The 16,403-nt window shown below is 35.2% G+C and overlaps 1 long non-coding RNA gene across 1 annotated transcript; it reads right to left on the bottom strand.

The window, feature by feature from the left end:
• Positions 1-9,234: 9,234 nt before the first annotated feature.
• On the bottom strand, positions 9,235-10,371 carry LOC107586937 (uncharacterized). Its single transcript, XR_001609413.1, has 3 exons — positions 10,335-10,371; positions 9,501-9,592; positions 9,235-9,435 (listed from the first exon to the last, which is right to left on the bottom strand). It is a non-coding gene; the product is annotated as an uncharacterized lncRNA (long non-coding RNA).
• Between the last annotated feature and the right edge of the window lie 6,032 nt (positions 10,372-16,403).

Here is a 16,403-nt window from a genome sequence, read left to right as displayed (position 1 = left end):
ATAAAAATGTTCCTTGCTGTTGTTTAGGTAATTAATTTTTTTCTGTTTCCTGGATGAAAAAAGAACTTGTAAAAAGTCAACACATTATCATTTTTATGTCTAGACTGGCAAACATGGACTTATTCCTTTATCAGTTTATGTCAGCTGTAAGCACATTGTAACAATTGTATTGAAAACATAGTGAAATGTTATAGAAACCTTAATGGACAATTTAGTCCAATATATATCTTTTTTTTGTATAGCATTCTACAAAACTAAGATATCAAAGATATAGATTTATGTGGTTTAACATACTCTACACTCTTAAAAATAAAGGTGCTTCAAAAGGTTCTTCAAGCGATGCCATAGAAGAACCATTTTTGGTTCCACAAAGAACCATTCAGTCAAAGGTTCTTTAAAGAACCATCTCTTTCTTACCTTTTTGTAATCTGAAAAACCTTCTTTCGCCCCAAAGAACCTTTTGTGAAACAGAAAGGTTCTTCAGATGTTAAAGGTTCTTTCTGGAACCATTTAGACAAAAAGGCTCTTCTATGGCATCGTGAAGCACCTTTATTTTTAAGAGTGTAGGCCTTAGTACTTGGCACACAAACCTCGAGAACAGCGGCACTCAACAAATATAAAAAAGATGAACTATTTACATCACAGCATAACAAATAACTAACAATAATTACAAAACAATACTGAAAAAAGTCAGCAAACAGAAAAACAACAATCCTATAACAGTAACTAATAATTTATTCAGGCTGCAATGCATGCTGGGAACTCGCAAAGCCTTAACATTTCAGCAATATGAAATTCTTTGTTCAGACAACTGTGTTAGACTATTTGGAACGACATTTGGGGTAATTCTGTTGGTCCGACAAGGGTTTTTATATCGTTTCAAGAAAACTGCATTTCTTGAGACTCAAAAGGTTTTGTAAACTGGAAAATATGCAGTTGCTTTTTTTTTTTTTTTACACTGTGTGCATATATTTTTGTTCAGAAACTGTAAACAACTTGAATCTTGCTTGTCCAGAAATACAAGAAGTTTAAATGTTCTATAATTATAAGGAATATTGTCTCAAGAGTCAGAGACAAAAGAACTCCATTCTTTTGCCCTTGCCCCTCCTCAATCATGCAAGTATAAAAGATGTAACATCATACATCTGTAACATCCACATGAGAAGATATTCTCATAAGGGTGAGGGACATTTTCTGTCTTTTCTATTTTAATATGTAAAAAATAAATATATAGTTGTAACTCATTTTGTTGGATAAGTAATTGTTCCTATGAATTTTTTAAATTGTAAATTGTGAATGTTACTACAGAAACACTAAAGGCTGATTTCTAGTTCTGCATATCTATAGATACATTGTACCTTACGCTGTAGCCTGAATTATTGTGCTTCATTCCTCTGTTTGTGAATTGTGGCTTGCTGTCAAGACGAGCCTTTATGTAAAATGGAAATGTGAATTTAAATGTTCTGGGTACAGGTCAAAAGATCATATGAAACTTAAAAAAAGGGATGAATTTAAGAAATGTTAAACATGAAAAACATTTTTTCATTCTTCAGAAACACATTCCTCCTTGAAGGTTTAAGACTGTTGAAGCTCTTTCACACTCAGTTTGCAGTTGACTGGTATGTTTTTCTTGCAATTCATTTCTTCTTGTAATCCAGGAACTTGTTTAATAATACAGAGCATGGCATCACTTCTACTTAAATCATTTAAAAATATGCATTATATTTGATAATGTATGACTAATATAACAAATATAAAAAATATAATAATGAACAAAAAAATGTAATACAATATAAACATACATTATCGTAAGCTGTAAGTCATACATGCATAACTGTCTCTAAAATATCCAACAAACTTTTTTTCTAGCATTTTAAAACATCTACAACATCTTCCAAGGACTTCAGAAGATAAAAAAAAGAATGGCAGGTAAGTCATTCAGTATATTGTATCGAATGTAAATAAAACTAAAATCATATTTGTTTAAGAAAGAGTAAAAGCTTTTCAAATGGTTGTTTGTTTAGTGTCGTGCTTTTATTTTAACTATTCATTTAACATTTCTGATTACACCAGGGGCTGTATGCATAAAACTTCTCATAAATGCAAGAAGAGCCTTGAGCTTTCACAAGTGTCAAAAATTCTTAGTAACAGTATGACTTGTTTAAAAGTAGGAGCTTTTCATTAAATGCTAAAAACAACTTTCAGAAAAGTCTAAACAATGACGTGAACACCATAGTCTCATCTCATCTAGTTCCATGGTGAGTCCTTTGATTTGACCAAAAAAATCATTTTTTGTATGTTCTGCTCAATCTCACCAATTAAGGGAGTGAAAATATAGCCGGACATTTTGCCACAATATATAACACAATTATGTTAGGGCTAAAATCACGTTGAGCGGGGTGGGGGTATTGGGGTTGTTTCGGGGGAGATTAGGTGGGAAGGGTGCAGTCTGCAATTGCATGAAGTCACTTGCGCTATTTTTTGCTTTCACTTTTGCTTTCGAAATCGATCACATTCAGCATTTTTGAGAGCTTTGAAAGCTGTCTTTTGCTTAGTAAATTTGACATTGTTTCTTAAAATGCTTCAGGTTCTGAAACTCTTGCAAAGTGTGGTATGAAACGGTTAATATCCTAGTAAATAAGTAATATATTTAAAATACATTTATTTCATACTAAATATAGTTCTTCAAATCTATTTACATATTTACTGACAGATAACACGAGACCTACTGATATAAAAATTTTAATGAAACTTTATTTGGAGTATTACTTGCACAATCCACATTTCTTATTAATAAGCCTAAAATGTGTTTTAATGTCACTTTTAATGAGGATTGTATAATATTGCCCTTTAAATGCAAAATTAAAGGGTACCTAAAGTATACTTGCAATAGTTCCACTTTAGAACAATCAAATATACTAAGTATGTCTTTAATTGGACTTCAGCACTACTTCCGCACAATTAAAGTGCATTAAGTGCAAAATTAGTTATTCCGATTTAGCAGACTTGAAGTATACCAGTTTAGTATACTAAAAGTACAATTGCAGGGCATTTTATTAAGTACATAAATAATTTAATTTAATAATAATTTATACAACATATAACAATATATAGGAACATACATAAAATACAAATAATACAGAAAGTACATAAATATGAAAATTTATTTGTAGTATGCTTAGCATGAAATAAATGTATTTCAAATGCATTTAAGTATATTTATTTTTCACTAAGGTAGCCTGCTAAGCGGAGAAAACTTCTTGCCTCTGAAGCCTTTCAGGCTCCCTTGCCTCCATGACAGCTCTCTCTTTTCATTGTTAGGCCTATGCCTTTCTCTGATAATAGCCTGCCCATAAACACCAAACTATTCCTGTTAAACTGGCATTTTTCCACATTCAGTGTTAGACCACAGCTTTCTAGTCTCTTTAGTACTGCATGTAGTCTTTTCTTGTGAGACATTTTGTCAGGTGCATGAATAATAATGTTGCGTGATGGTACTGCTTACTCTCTAAAGAAACTACAAATACCAGTCTTTTGAACCTTTATATGCCATAGTGAACAGTGAAAGTAGTTGATTTCTCTCAACTCTGGGGTCAGTTCCAGCTCATGATACCCTCATTTCATGTCGAGTTTGCTGAATATGGCAGATGCATTCAAACCTGGCAACAGTTCATCCATCAAACCTTGCACTGTTCATCATTCGGAAACCTTCTGCAAATGATTGCACTGTTTGCTTGCCTCATGTCCAAGCACATTCTTGTTTCAGCATTTGCTTTGGGACAATTGGCAATTTTACCCAAGTGGTTGCTCCTTCAAGTTTCTCAATAAATTCTCATTCATTCACCACAGCAATGTCTGTCTCAGTCCCGAGCACTCCTAATTTGATCTCCAATTGATCTCTGACAATGGGCAGAGAAATGCTACAGATAATTTTAGGCCCCGTTACACTAGTGCGTTTTCGTTTTAAAACGGCGTTTTAGAATGAAAACAATCCTCGTCTACACTGGCGTTTCCGTTGCATTTCAGAAACCATCTCTGTCCACACTACACAACCGAAAACGCATGTCACGTGACCATTCATGCAGGTACAACCATAGATATGTATAGGTAGATGCCCTACTATTTAGATGGCGGACGCATCTACGTGCTTAGAGGGGTTGAATGGGGAGTCTACCCATACATATCTATGGGTACAACAATGAGCATGATGTTATTGTTTACATGGTCATCAAGGATACGCAGAGAGAATGTGGGCAGCCACGCCATTGTTTTCAAAAGTCTCCGTTTTGGTCCATTTACACTGAAACGCAACCCCGGAGTTACACGACAATGATGAAGTCAAAAACTGAAAAGTTTTTCCCTTGCATTTTTAAAAAGTTTCACGTATACACAAAAACGTTTTCAAAATGATTCGCGTTTACAAATATCCGCAAAAACGGCCAAAAAACGCTGTATTACGTATGCCAGGCCAGTAGTTGGCGCTGTCACCTTGTTAGTAAACAGTAGGGAAGTGACGATTAAATGAGGTATATGATGTGTCTCCGCTGTTGGTTGTATTATTGGTCAAGTAATCCACACTTTGCTGAAGAAGCGTTAGCAAACTCTTGAGCAGCAACAACAGTACCATGTACTCCGCCATTGTTGTGTATGTTTGTTCGCGCTTGCCTTTAAAGCAGCAGTATGTAACTTTTTCTGTGTTCAAAATTTGCAAAATGTATATAATGCGAGGACATCATGAATTCATCTTCCAAACCGCGTTTTTGTCTTATTCCGAATCACTACGGTACACTTATAATAAGTACTTCTATTTGGACTGTTGTAGCCTGGTCGGGTCGTCACCGCTGCGGAGTAACACATACCTGCGTGAATCGCCATAGACACAAACTTAGAGAAGTAGCTCTTCCGCGGGATGTGTGCAGTTCTGTTTATTAACCGCTACAGCGCCAAAAGTTACATAGTGCTGCTTTAAAATCGACACGTACTGCGTATGTCTACATTAGGGATGGGCGATACCTCTTATTTTATTTTCGATCCGATACCGATATTTTCAAGCCCAATATCGTCGATACCTATACCAATACTTCTAAACTAAACTGATCTTTTAAATTATTAAAAGAATATATATTCAGTAATTATACTCACTTAATATTAGATTTTAAAGCCATGTTTTTTAACATTTCATAGGCCTTTTTTGTTTACACTTTTAGAAATAAAATAATATAATTATATATTTTAGCCCTTTAATGGGGCAGTAACCTCAAAGGTGCAACTATACCCTAAAAGTGAGCATATTAGTACCATACAAGTATGCATGTTTTAAGGGTAGATAAGTTACAAAGGTGCACCTTTGAGGGTACCTCGTGAAAAATAAACATGGTGTTACATAAGTACTAAAATGTATTATTATTATTATTATTATTAATATTATCATGGTAAATTTGTGGTTACTGCAGTTTTACTACAAATACTGTGGTTACTGTAATAAAACCATGGTTAAGTTTTGTAAAAGGCTGCCAGGCTGCTGTACCCCTAAAGGTTTTTTTTCTGACAGATTTATTAACGGCAATTACAGAACAAAACACAATCCATTTGAACTTTTAAAAACCAGTTTAATTAAGTTTACTTGCACAAACTAGCCAATTTAAAATAAATATTACATGTACACAAAAGTTTGGGGTCAGTAATATTTTGTAATATTTTTTTAAGTCTCATGCTCACCAAGGCTGCACTTATTTGGGGGGGGGCAGTAAAAGCAGCAATATTGAGAAATATAACAATTAAAAATAACTATTTTAATATATTTTAAAATGTATCTGTAATCAAAGCTGAATTTTCAGCATCGAATCCAGTCTTCAGTGTCACATGATCCTTCAGAAATAATTATAATATTTGCTGCTCAAGAAACATTTATTATTATTGCTCCTTCATATTTGTGTGGAAACCGTGATGCATTTTTCAGAATTAATTTTATATATAGTAACAATGTAATCTACTGTAATAATGTGGCAATGGTTTCTTAAGATCTACTTATGCTTCTGATGCTTTTGGGAAACGCAACCCTATTTGAACAAGCACTCTGAGCCATGCGTCAGCAGCGAACGCTGATTGGTTCTTTCTTTCAGCATTTGCGTGTGTTCCGATAAGCAAGAGAAATGGTTCTATCCAACACAATTATTCGCTAATATAGTCTATTTTTCCACTTAGAAGCTTATTTTATGCACCGAATTTCTTGATAAGTAAATACAATTAATGTTTAAAAAAATTCATTTTAGAATCGATATTTTTATGTGAGGATCGATCCTTTCGATACAACATCAGTATCAAAAGTATCGATACTTAAGGATCGATCCGCCCATCCCTAGTCTACATACCTAACACGTACTATGCACGCGCATGACGTCACCGTTTTCAAAGGTTCCTGTATTTGGTGTTTACACAGAAAAATAACTTGCACTTTGAAACTCGTTTTCAAAAATATGCTTTTTCTGTCGCCAAAATGTCTTTGTCGTGTAAACGAACAGTCAAAACGCATAAAAAGTTTCCAGTTTTCGTCTGAAAACGTTGTCGTATAATGGCCCCTAAAACGTGGTCTGCATCGTTTTCAAAAGTCTCAGTTTCTGAGGGTGGAAAATGCTGGAGTAGTATAAACGATAGGCGCAACCGTAGCAAAAGTTATGCGTTTTAAAACGAAAACACACTAGTGTAAATGTGGCCTTATTCCATTCGCATGCACTGAAACATAAGCAGTTTTGCCACGTTCGCATTCTTCCACCAATGAACGGAACTGTCTGGGTTTTAGTGCGTGCATAAGAATTAAACTAATGTTATGCCGGTTTGTCCAATTGCTTCCTGAAGTGTTAATGACAGATCATGTCAGGTGAAAGGGAAGCAAAATATTCTGCAGAAGATATTTAATGTTGTGTCCGCTGGCTTTATTTCTTTAACAGCTTCAAGTTTAACGCACTTTCGTGATATCGGCCATTTCAAGTTTATTTTCCCGCACCGCTTGCTGCGCCTATATTAAGACATTTCTCTGCGATTCGCAGTCTTTAATTCCATATAATTTGTCCTGTCACTTATGAAAAACATCTGTTTACTTATAGTATTACTTGTAACAGTAGGCCAATAGAAAGACAAGACCACAAAGTAACCGCTGCTTTGATGGCACAACTGATAATGTGAGTTCGCTTGTGTGGCGGCTCGGGTTCGAATCCAGTCTGCACACTCTAAAAAATGCTGGGTTAGAGGGTTAGTTCACCCAAAAATGAAAATTAGCTTGTGTTTTACTCACCCTCGAGGCATCCTAGGTGTATATGACTTTCTTCTTCCAGACGAATCCAGTCGGAGTTATATTAAAAATTGTCCTGGCTCTTCCAAGCTCTATCATTGCAGTCAGCGGGTGTTGCAGTTGAACAGTCCACAAGTCATCAAATAAAGTGCGCACATCCATAATAAAACGTGCCTCACACGGCTCCGGGGGGTGAATAAAGGCTTCCTGTAGCGAATCCATGTGTTTTTGTAAGAAAAATATCGATATTTCAAACATAATAAACACTCTTCTCTCACGTCCGGCATCTGTCATACGCGGAAGCCGTTCCGGCGGATGACAGATACCGGAAGTGAGAGAAAAGTGTTTATTATGTTTAAAATATGGATATTTTTCTTACAAAAACCAGCATTTGCTACAAAAACAAGCACCCCCCCCGGAGCGGTGTGAGGCACGTTTTATTATGAATGCGCGCGCTTTATTTGACGACTTGTGGACTGTTCAACTGCAACACCCGCTGACTGCAATGATAGAGCTTGGAAGAGCCAGGACAATTTTTAATATAACTCCGACTGGATTCGTCTGAAAGAAGAAAGTCATATACACCTAGGATCCTTCGAGGGTGAGTAAAACACAGTCTAATTTCATTTTTGGGTGAACTAACCCTTTAAATACAGCCCAGTGCTGGGTAAAATATGGACAAACCCAGCGATTGGGTTATTGGTTGTTTTGACCCAGCGGTTGGGTTACTGCCCAGAAGGTTGGGTTAAACATTTAACCCAACTGTTGGTTAAAAACAACCCAATCGCTGGGTTTGTCCATATTTAACCCAGCACTGGGCTGTATTTAAGCCAGCATTTTTTAGAGTGTAGGTTTTCCTACATTCAGTGTTCAAATGTCTGTTCCCAATGTGTCTCTGATGTTCACTAGACAAGTGAGTTGGCTGGTATGCTGGGGGTGTGAGTAAAAGTCAATTTCTTAAGCGGTGCCATTAATTATAAAGATAATTTTTTTGCATTAGAAGCACACGATAATGGTGCCATTAGCATGCTTCAAGTTTACTTGGAATGCCATTGCAATGCATGTTAAAGTCACTAAAAGCAAAGGTTAGTATGACTTCAGTTTGTTATTAGTATAATATTAATGTATGTTCAGCACTATTACAGTGTAACTGAATTGCAATTATAATGTCACCAAAATACATTTGAAGTTTATGCTGAATTAATTCTGCATTTCAAAACTTAAATAGAAGAGTGGATATTTAAAGTGTACTTAAGTATATTTGGAATAGTTCCACTTTAGCACAAACAAGTATATTTATTACAACTTTAGTTGAACCTCAGCACTGCTTTTGCACAACTAAAATGAATTTAGGAAAAAATGAGTTGTTCCAATTTAACAGACTTTAAGTATACCAATTTATAGTGTGCCACAAATACATTTAGTTATACTAAAGTACATAAACTGTAAAAAGTAATGAGTTGAACTTACTTGGAAAACCTGTGGAAACTGATTGCCTCAAATTTCTCAAGCAAATTAGTTTATAATTTTTTTTTTTTATAATTACCTATACTTTGTATAGGTAACTTGTGTATATGTAGAGGTTACCAGAAAACTTGAGTGTTGCTAACTCAATTTGACAAGTTCAGCCAACTTAGAGATGTAAGTTAAGCTTAGTGCACAGAACTCAAACAAAACAGTTCTCTTAACAAGTCTGCTTTGTTCACATTACTAGACAAATGTGTGGAAATAGATTGCCTTAAATTTCTCAAGTAAGCTGTACTCAAAACTTAAAGTTGTTAATATAAAGACAGAAAACTGATTGTTAGCACAACAATAGGGCATTTATTTGTTTAAAACAATGTTACTTCAAGTAATTACTTTTTAGGCATGCTATCAAATCAACAATTTAACATTCTAGGTTCAGTCATTGAATGAAATCAAAGGTGTACTTCAGTACAGGAGGATACTATAATTTCATAGCATAAATCCAAGTCCAAAGAGCAGGCATATCTTGGGGAGGATTTTCCAGATCATCCAATACAATTGTACCTTCCAAAATGATTGCAGTAGACGTGGCATTAAATGCAGTGAGTTAGGTATGGCTCTAGAGTCCTCAGCTCAGGGATCACGCTCAACAGGCCGACTGACATCTCTTCATCATAGTCCTAGAAACAAGAATACAATATGACAAAAATTTAATAACCAGAATATAACAGACAAAATTACTTACAAAACATGTCTTGTAAAATCAGTAAGGTCCTTTTCAAGGAAGAGTGGAAGGCCGTGGAGAACTGCCGTTCATCGCCCATTGATGTCAGATGTCTGTACAATTATTACAAAAACTCATATTTAATATCACTCAAAGCACAAGCACTCAGCATAACATATAATGAATATCTACTTATTCTGTGCAGGGTTTCACAAAACTGCAACATATGATTTTCCATTAAGCACACCTATGTGAATAAGCATATACTATGTGGAAACATGGAATTGGAGAATTTTCATATTCCATAGCTTCCATATTTTAATAAGTTTTTCAGCAGTTGAGCTCTCTTTTCACTCAATAAACAAGTAGAACTTCCACTTCCACTGTATGAGTTTAAGTCCCCAAAAAAGAGCACAAAGAATATGACAAGAAAATGGTTATAATTAGTGCTGGGCATTGACGCACATTTAAAAACTATTTTATATGAAGTTCCTACTCCAAATAATTTTCTGAAATATAAACATTTAAACAGTGGTTGTGATGATAACTTGTTTTCATAACATTTGTTCAAACATTAAATGCTGAAAAACGGATTACATAAGACATGATACATTTAATTAAGTTGTACTGTATCGCTCAACATACTTTATGATGCTTACTCACGTTTATTTCATGTTATAACTAGCAGTAAAGAGGAAGATCGATGCTTGTAAGCCACTGGCTAGCTAGTACGCTAACTGACGGTTACAGTAATGCTCGTCAGTAAAAACTAATAAAATCTGCCTTTTCTTTTCCTCAAAAACGATAGCACACACTGTGACAATATAGTTTATAAGTAGATCACCAAAAACTTACCTAATCTTGCGGCCACATTTCAAACACGATCTGACTCTGAAGTTCAGTTCGTTGTCTTCTTCTGGTGATGTTTTGTTTAAACCAACCTTCCGCCACCTATTGGTGCACTTCCGCCACCTACTGGTCTAGAGTTATTAGGGCACATAGTGGGATTTAATCCAACAAACTAGATGCTCTTAAGTACTGTTTACTAAAGTTGTTTAGTTTAACTATTGCATCCACCTGAAAGTTCACATAACACAGTGTAATTAAGTAAATTCAACAAATTTGTAAAAATCAGTTAAGTTTACTCACTTTTCTTAAGTAGATTCAGTGATTACTTTTTACAGTGTACAAATAAATTGTGCTTAAGTATACTATTTTTTTACTAGGGCTCGCTAACTTCCCTCCAACTTGTTGACTCGTTGTATGTTGCACAAGTGCCCATTTTTCCTCTTACAAATTAGTTTGATGCAGCATTCTATATGTACTGTATATAGTTATGGGCTGTTTTAAATATTTAAAAATATTTTTTTAAAAATGTAATATATCATAGAGTTGTTTGGGTTGGGGGTAAATGAAACAGGATGGGTGATGGCATCACAATCGTGTTGCATTGTGGTATATGGAGTAGCCTGAAGTGTACATACATAGACTCGCTCTCTCTGTCAAAATCGAGGGGTCAAAGGTCTGTCCATATAAACCTTCCTGTACCAAATACCTATCCATACTTCAGTCACAGCCATAAGCAACTGTTCAGCAATTACATACTACACATACTTCAGTACATAAAACAATATAGATTTAACTGACTGGTCCAATCTTTCTTTAAGGACAAATGAACTGAGGATTGTGGTTCTTGGCACAATAGGAGTCGGAAAAAGCAGCACAGCAAACACCATCTTTGGGGAGAAAATATTCAGTGAGCTTACATCTCCCAGCACTGGAACTAGATATAGCAGAAGTGAAAGAAAATTAGTAAATGAGACAGATTTAACTATTGTGGATACACCAGGATTTTTTAATTCAGACCATACTGATGTGGCACTGCACAATGAAATAAAACAAAGTGTTAATGAGTGTAAACCAGGACCCCATGCTGTTGTTCTTATTTTGAGAGCGGGGGTGTATGCAGGACAGAATGCTGATTCAGTTGCAGAACTTAAGAGATTCTTGGGTGAGGACGCACTAAAATATGCAATCATTTGCTTCACGTATGGTGATGAGCTGAATGATGGACAGACCATTGAAGACTTTGTGGGGGGAAATGCAGAGCTGAAAAGACTGGTTGATGAGTGTGGAGGTCGCTGTCACGTCATTGATAATAAATACTGGAATGATCAGGGAGATGAGTACAGAAACAACAAAGTTCAGGTACAGAAACTACTGAATACAGTAAAACGGATGCAAAGAGAGAATGGAGGAAGTTACTACACCAGTAAGATGCAGCAGGAATATGACAGAGTGACACTGAGGCGGACAGGAAGAACAAAATTATCAAAAACAAATAGATGGAGTGTAATATGTTATTTCTACGAGTTTGTTTTAAATGCTTTAATTGGATTTTTTAACTGGACTGCAGGCAGATTCCGCAATCATTGAAACCGATAGTTTGGCTGCTCAAACACAGAAGACCAACACCGAGTAAAATGGTCGTGACCCAGACAATAATTTTCGTTATGTTGCAAAAGGTTCTCATTCCACACAAAGCTACCGTGTTTTTTTGTGAGACCAGTGAGATATCTTAGATAGGCCTAATACTTTTAGCTGAAATAAAATTAACCTAGAATGAAAAATTGCTAGTTTTGAACAAATACTATAAATAGAATATAAAGCAGTTTGAATATTATTTTGTTTGACCTACTGAGGCACTGACCATTTGTTGAAAAATGAAAAAAAAGCACTGCCACATAACATGTATTTATATGTATTTTAATCTACAGTATGTTTGATGATTGATTACAGTTCATTATTTGTTTTATTCCTTTCTGTAACTATTCCCATAATCATTCATTTTGGTCATTTTTGATTTTGTGTTGACTTAAACAGTAGCACAAAAGTACTGCTGAGCACCTATAGACTAACTGGTGAGGGGAAATGGTGGAGGATGTGTTGTTGTAGGTCAAGTTTAAATCTGTGAGGAAAAATCAGGACTAAGAATGTAGAAATGCAGGCTGCAGTGTGGTGGTAAATGTGGAAATGCAATAACTGTATGTGTAGTTCAACTCTTTTTTGGACAAAATAAAATACACAATATAAAAAATAAAACAGTCAGCTTCTTTTTAATTACAGTGTGTATATCCTGATAAATGCAGCAACACTATACTCATATTCACCAAACATTCTTTTCTTTTGATATAAACCTTGAATAATAAGTATTAAACTGCAATTTAAAGAGATAGTTCACCCATAAATGAAAGTTCAGTCATTATTTACTCACCCTGCTGTTGTTCCAATGCTGTGTGTCCTTCTTTCTTTTATAGACCACAAAGGAAGAATAAAAAATAAATAAATAAATTGTCCTGCTTGTCCTCGTCCATTAAAATGGAAGTGAATAGCATCAATCTTTAAAAAAAAAAAAAAAAGATGCAAAAGTAGGCTATCACCAAATGGTCCCATGCGGCACATGTCATATATTCTAAGTGTTCTGGTGATATATGACAGGGTTTGGTGAAAAACAAAATGAAATTGTATTAATTAATTATTTTATAAATGTTATCATTTAACAAACATCCTAACATTGGCCATTAGTCTTCTGATGGGATAAAAAAAATCCTATTTAAAGCTATATATATCATTATTGTGATGGTGGGCCCTGCAGTAAGTCATAGTCCCGGGGCCCAGTAAGGTCATAATGCGGCCCTGGGTACAGGCTACGTGACATTTTGTTTACAAGTCATTTTAATGACGTCTTTCTGCAGTTGAAACAGTTATTGAGTGATTAAGTATGAGATGTTCATTTATGTTTATTTCGTGTTTAAACTACTAGTACAGACAAAAGGTCCTACGGTTCTAAGGTCCTACACTCTTAAAAATAAAGGTGCTTCACGATGCCATAGAAGAACCTTTTTGTCTAAATGGTTCCATAAAGAACCTTTAACATCTGAAGAACCTTTCTGTTTCACAAAAGGTTCTTTGTGGCGAAAGAAGGTTCTTCAGATTACAAAAAGGTAAGAAAGAGATGGTTCTTTAAAGAACCTTTGACTGAATGGTTCTTTGTGGAACCAAAAGTGGTTCTTCTATGGCATCGCTTGAAGAACCTTTTGAGGCACCTTTATTTTTAAGAGTGTAGCGAACTACCAGGACCTTGCTCGCTAATCTAAGCTGTCCAAAGTTTGGCTACACTTGCGATAGTATGTATACTATTTGTGATAAGCTTAACATGTTGCAAGACATGTGTCACCACCAACATGACAAAGCACTTTAATTTAACAGATCGTTAAAGATCACGAACACGATTCAGACACCAACGTGATGATTCACCTGTTTCATTCTTCAACCTTTGACGTTTGCGATCACAATGTTGTGATCACGTGGTCCGTCCGTGCAGCGCACGATCACACCAGTGTGATTTGAACAAACAGCGTTTGCACTGCTGCTGATTTAAAGAGAGCAGCAGTCATGTATGAGGGAAACAGCTTCACAGTCTTTTCAACCACACAGTATCATTATTTCTGTGTTACAAACATTCAAATAATCACAGAAGTAGGCCTACTGGGATAAAAGTTTATAGTTCGGATATAAACTCTAATATGTACGGCAGCGATCAAAATAGAGTAAATCACCTATTGAAAGTAATTTGACAATTCAAACAAAGATTTATCGATTACATTGTTATGCCAGTAGGTGGCGAAAAGAGGCTGTGAAAATGTATTCTTTGAATCATTCAAGAGATTTGTTCAAAAACACTGATTTATCAGTAATGAAACAAGTACATATTTGTTGTACTTTGTTGTACGTTGTTTTTAAAAACCTTCAATTTACATTTTTTAAACAAATTTATCCAGAATCATGCAGCTCTATTTTGCACACAAACAGTTCTTAAACGAGTCCAGTTTTTATATAGCCTGTTGATTTTTGTTCATGGTAATCAGCTGCAACTAAATGTTTTGCAAAAAGAGACACAAAATAAGTATGTTTAATATAATTTTTTAATCACATTGGAATCGAAACTGGGTATCGAAAAGAATCGAAATCGATAAGCAGAATCGGAATTCAAACGATACCCAACCCTGACTCAGGGTGCGAGAACATCTAAACATAGAACATAGAAAGAAGTCTCAGAATATGAAGCTTTACCTATAAATAAGATGCATTTCTAGCTCTTACTGATTTTAAATCAAAATTTTTGTACCCCTGAAATGGGTCTTACCAACAACATTACCTGAGCATTTAATTCTGGATTTATTGCATGGGTGGAGAAGGAACTTCATGTAAGTGTTTGAAATGCATTTGAATGTTTGTTAAAATTATAAAAATGTGCCCCTTTTTAATGCTGTTAGACTGAAAGTACAAAGAAAAATATTTGCTGAAATATCCACAATTTAACAACTGCCAATCAACTGTGCGTTCATTAGTAAGTTCAGGCACATTTTCTTTTAGAATTGAAGAAAAGATAGCATTTATTTACCTGCAGAGTATTATTAAATGTTAGTGTTATCTAGCTAACATTCGCTATTCTGTTTGATCACCAGTCACTTGATTTGTTATTTTTGTCATCAGGTTGTGGCTACTGTGTCTACTATGGTCAATAAAATGATCTCATTGTTTAACGTTTTCTGACTTTTCATTCCAAATTGTTACAAGCTTACTTTAATATCAGTAATACACGTAAAGCTCATTCTGCAAAAATATTCTTAAGATAGGCCTACACCAATGCAATCAAGTGTTTATGTATGTCCTGTTGTTGATACTAATACACTTACAATAATAACGTTAATTATAAATTTAAAGCACCATCTGAATTAATCTGCGGGAGGTATTCGGCTTGAATAGTTTGCAAGCAGAGCTTGTGCTCTTCTGTTGACTAGTGCAGTTATGCCACACTTTAATATCTTTTATGGTGAAGGTTTACACTAAGAATATTTGGCATGCAGCTGCGAGACATTTAGTACAAATATAATACATACTCTTCTCTCTGGCTGTTGCTCATGTGCCAGATTGTGTTCTGCGCTATTCACTATATGAACTATTATAAAAACTAGCTTTTAGCACGGAAAAGTGAAATATGATTTATGAAAGATTTCTATATTTAAGATAGCTACTGTTTGTAGCCTATATTTTACATACACATTTTATTTGTAATCATCAACATAGTAACTGATTTGAGGTTGGACTGGGCTGCAATAATTATCTGCTGTTAAAAAATTCTTAAGGCTATGAACAAGAAAGAAAAATAAAGGAAATAATAACGAATGGCATTTTAGGGCTTCCGAACTTTTGCATATTTTAACTGATTGGATATTTAAAAACAAAAGCCTATCCCGGTTTGAAAATGCCCAATAATTGGGAAACGCCCACTTTTTGTTCCACAGCGACCTATATTTGGCCAGGCTTAACGCAGTGGGGTCAGCTGGCCAATCAGAGCACACTGAGCTTTTCGAAGGAGGGTCTTTGTAGAAATTTATGCATTTTAGTAAGACTGGACATAGATAATCTACTGAACAGTACGCGAAAAATAATGTGTTTTTTGAACATTAAACCATGCTAGCATATTCTATTACACCCAATACATCAATTAATGATCTTTGAAAACAGTATCATATGGCCCCTTTAAAGGGGTCATCGGATGTCCATTTCCCACAAGTTGATATGATTTAATGAAAAGTCTATAACATACTCTGGTTAAAATTTCTCAATGGTAGTGTAAAACAACACCCTTTTTACCCTGTCAAAAACAGCTCCGGTCACAGCAAGCCATTTCACTGCATGTCCCTTTAAAAGCTAATGAGCTCTGCTCACCCCACCCCTCTCTTCCGTGGGGTGATGAGCAGCTCTCTGAGAGACAGTAAACTTTAGCTGCATTCATTGTGAAGCTTGCTAACTAGCAGATTATTAGGAAAGGCGATTTGCAAAGTTTCATAAAAAAAA

This window comes from Sinocyclocheilus grahami, unplaced genomic scaffold (genome assembly GCF_001515645.1).
Source record: "Sinocyclocheilus grahami isolate Dianchi unplaced genomic scaffold, SAMN03320097.WGS_v1.1 scaffold87.1, whole genome shotgun sequence".
In the NCBI taxonomy this organism is placed as follows: domain Eukaryota; kingdom Metazoa; phylum Chordata; class Actinopteri; order Cypriniformes; family Cyprinidae; genus Sinocyclocheilus; species Sinocyclocheilus grahami.
The sequence above is the reverse complement of the archived record's forward strand: the minus strand, read 5'-3'. Positions and strand labels throughout refer to the sequence as shown.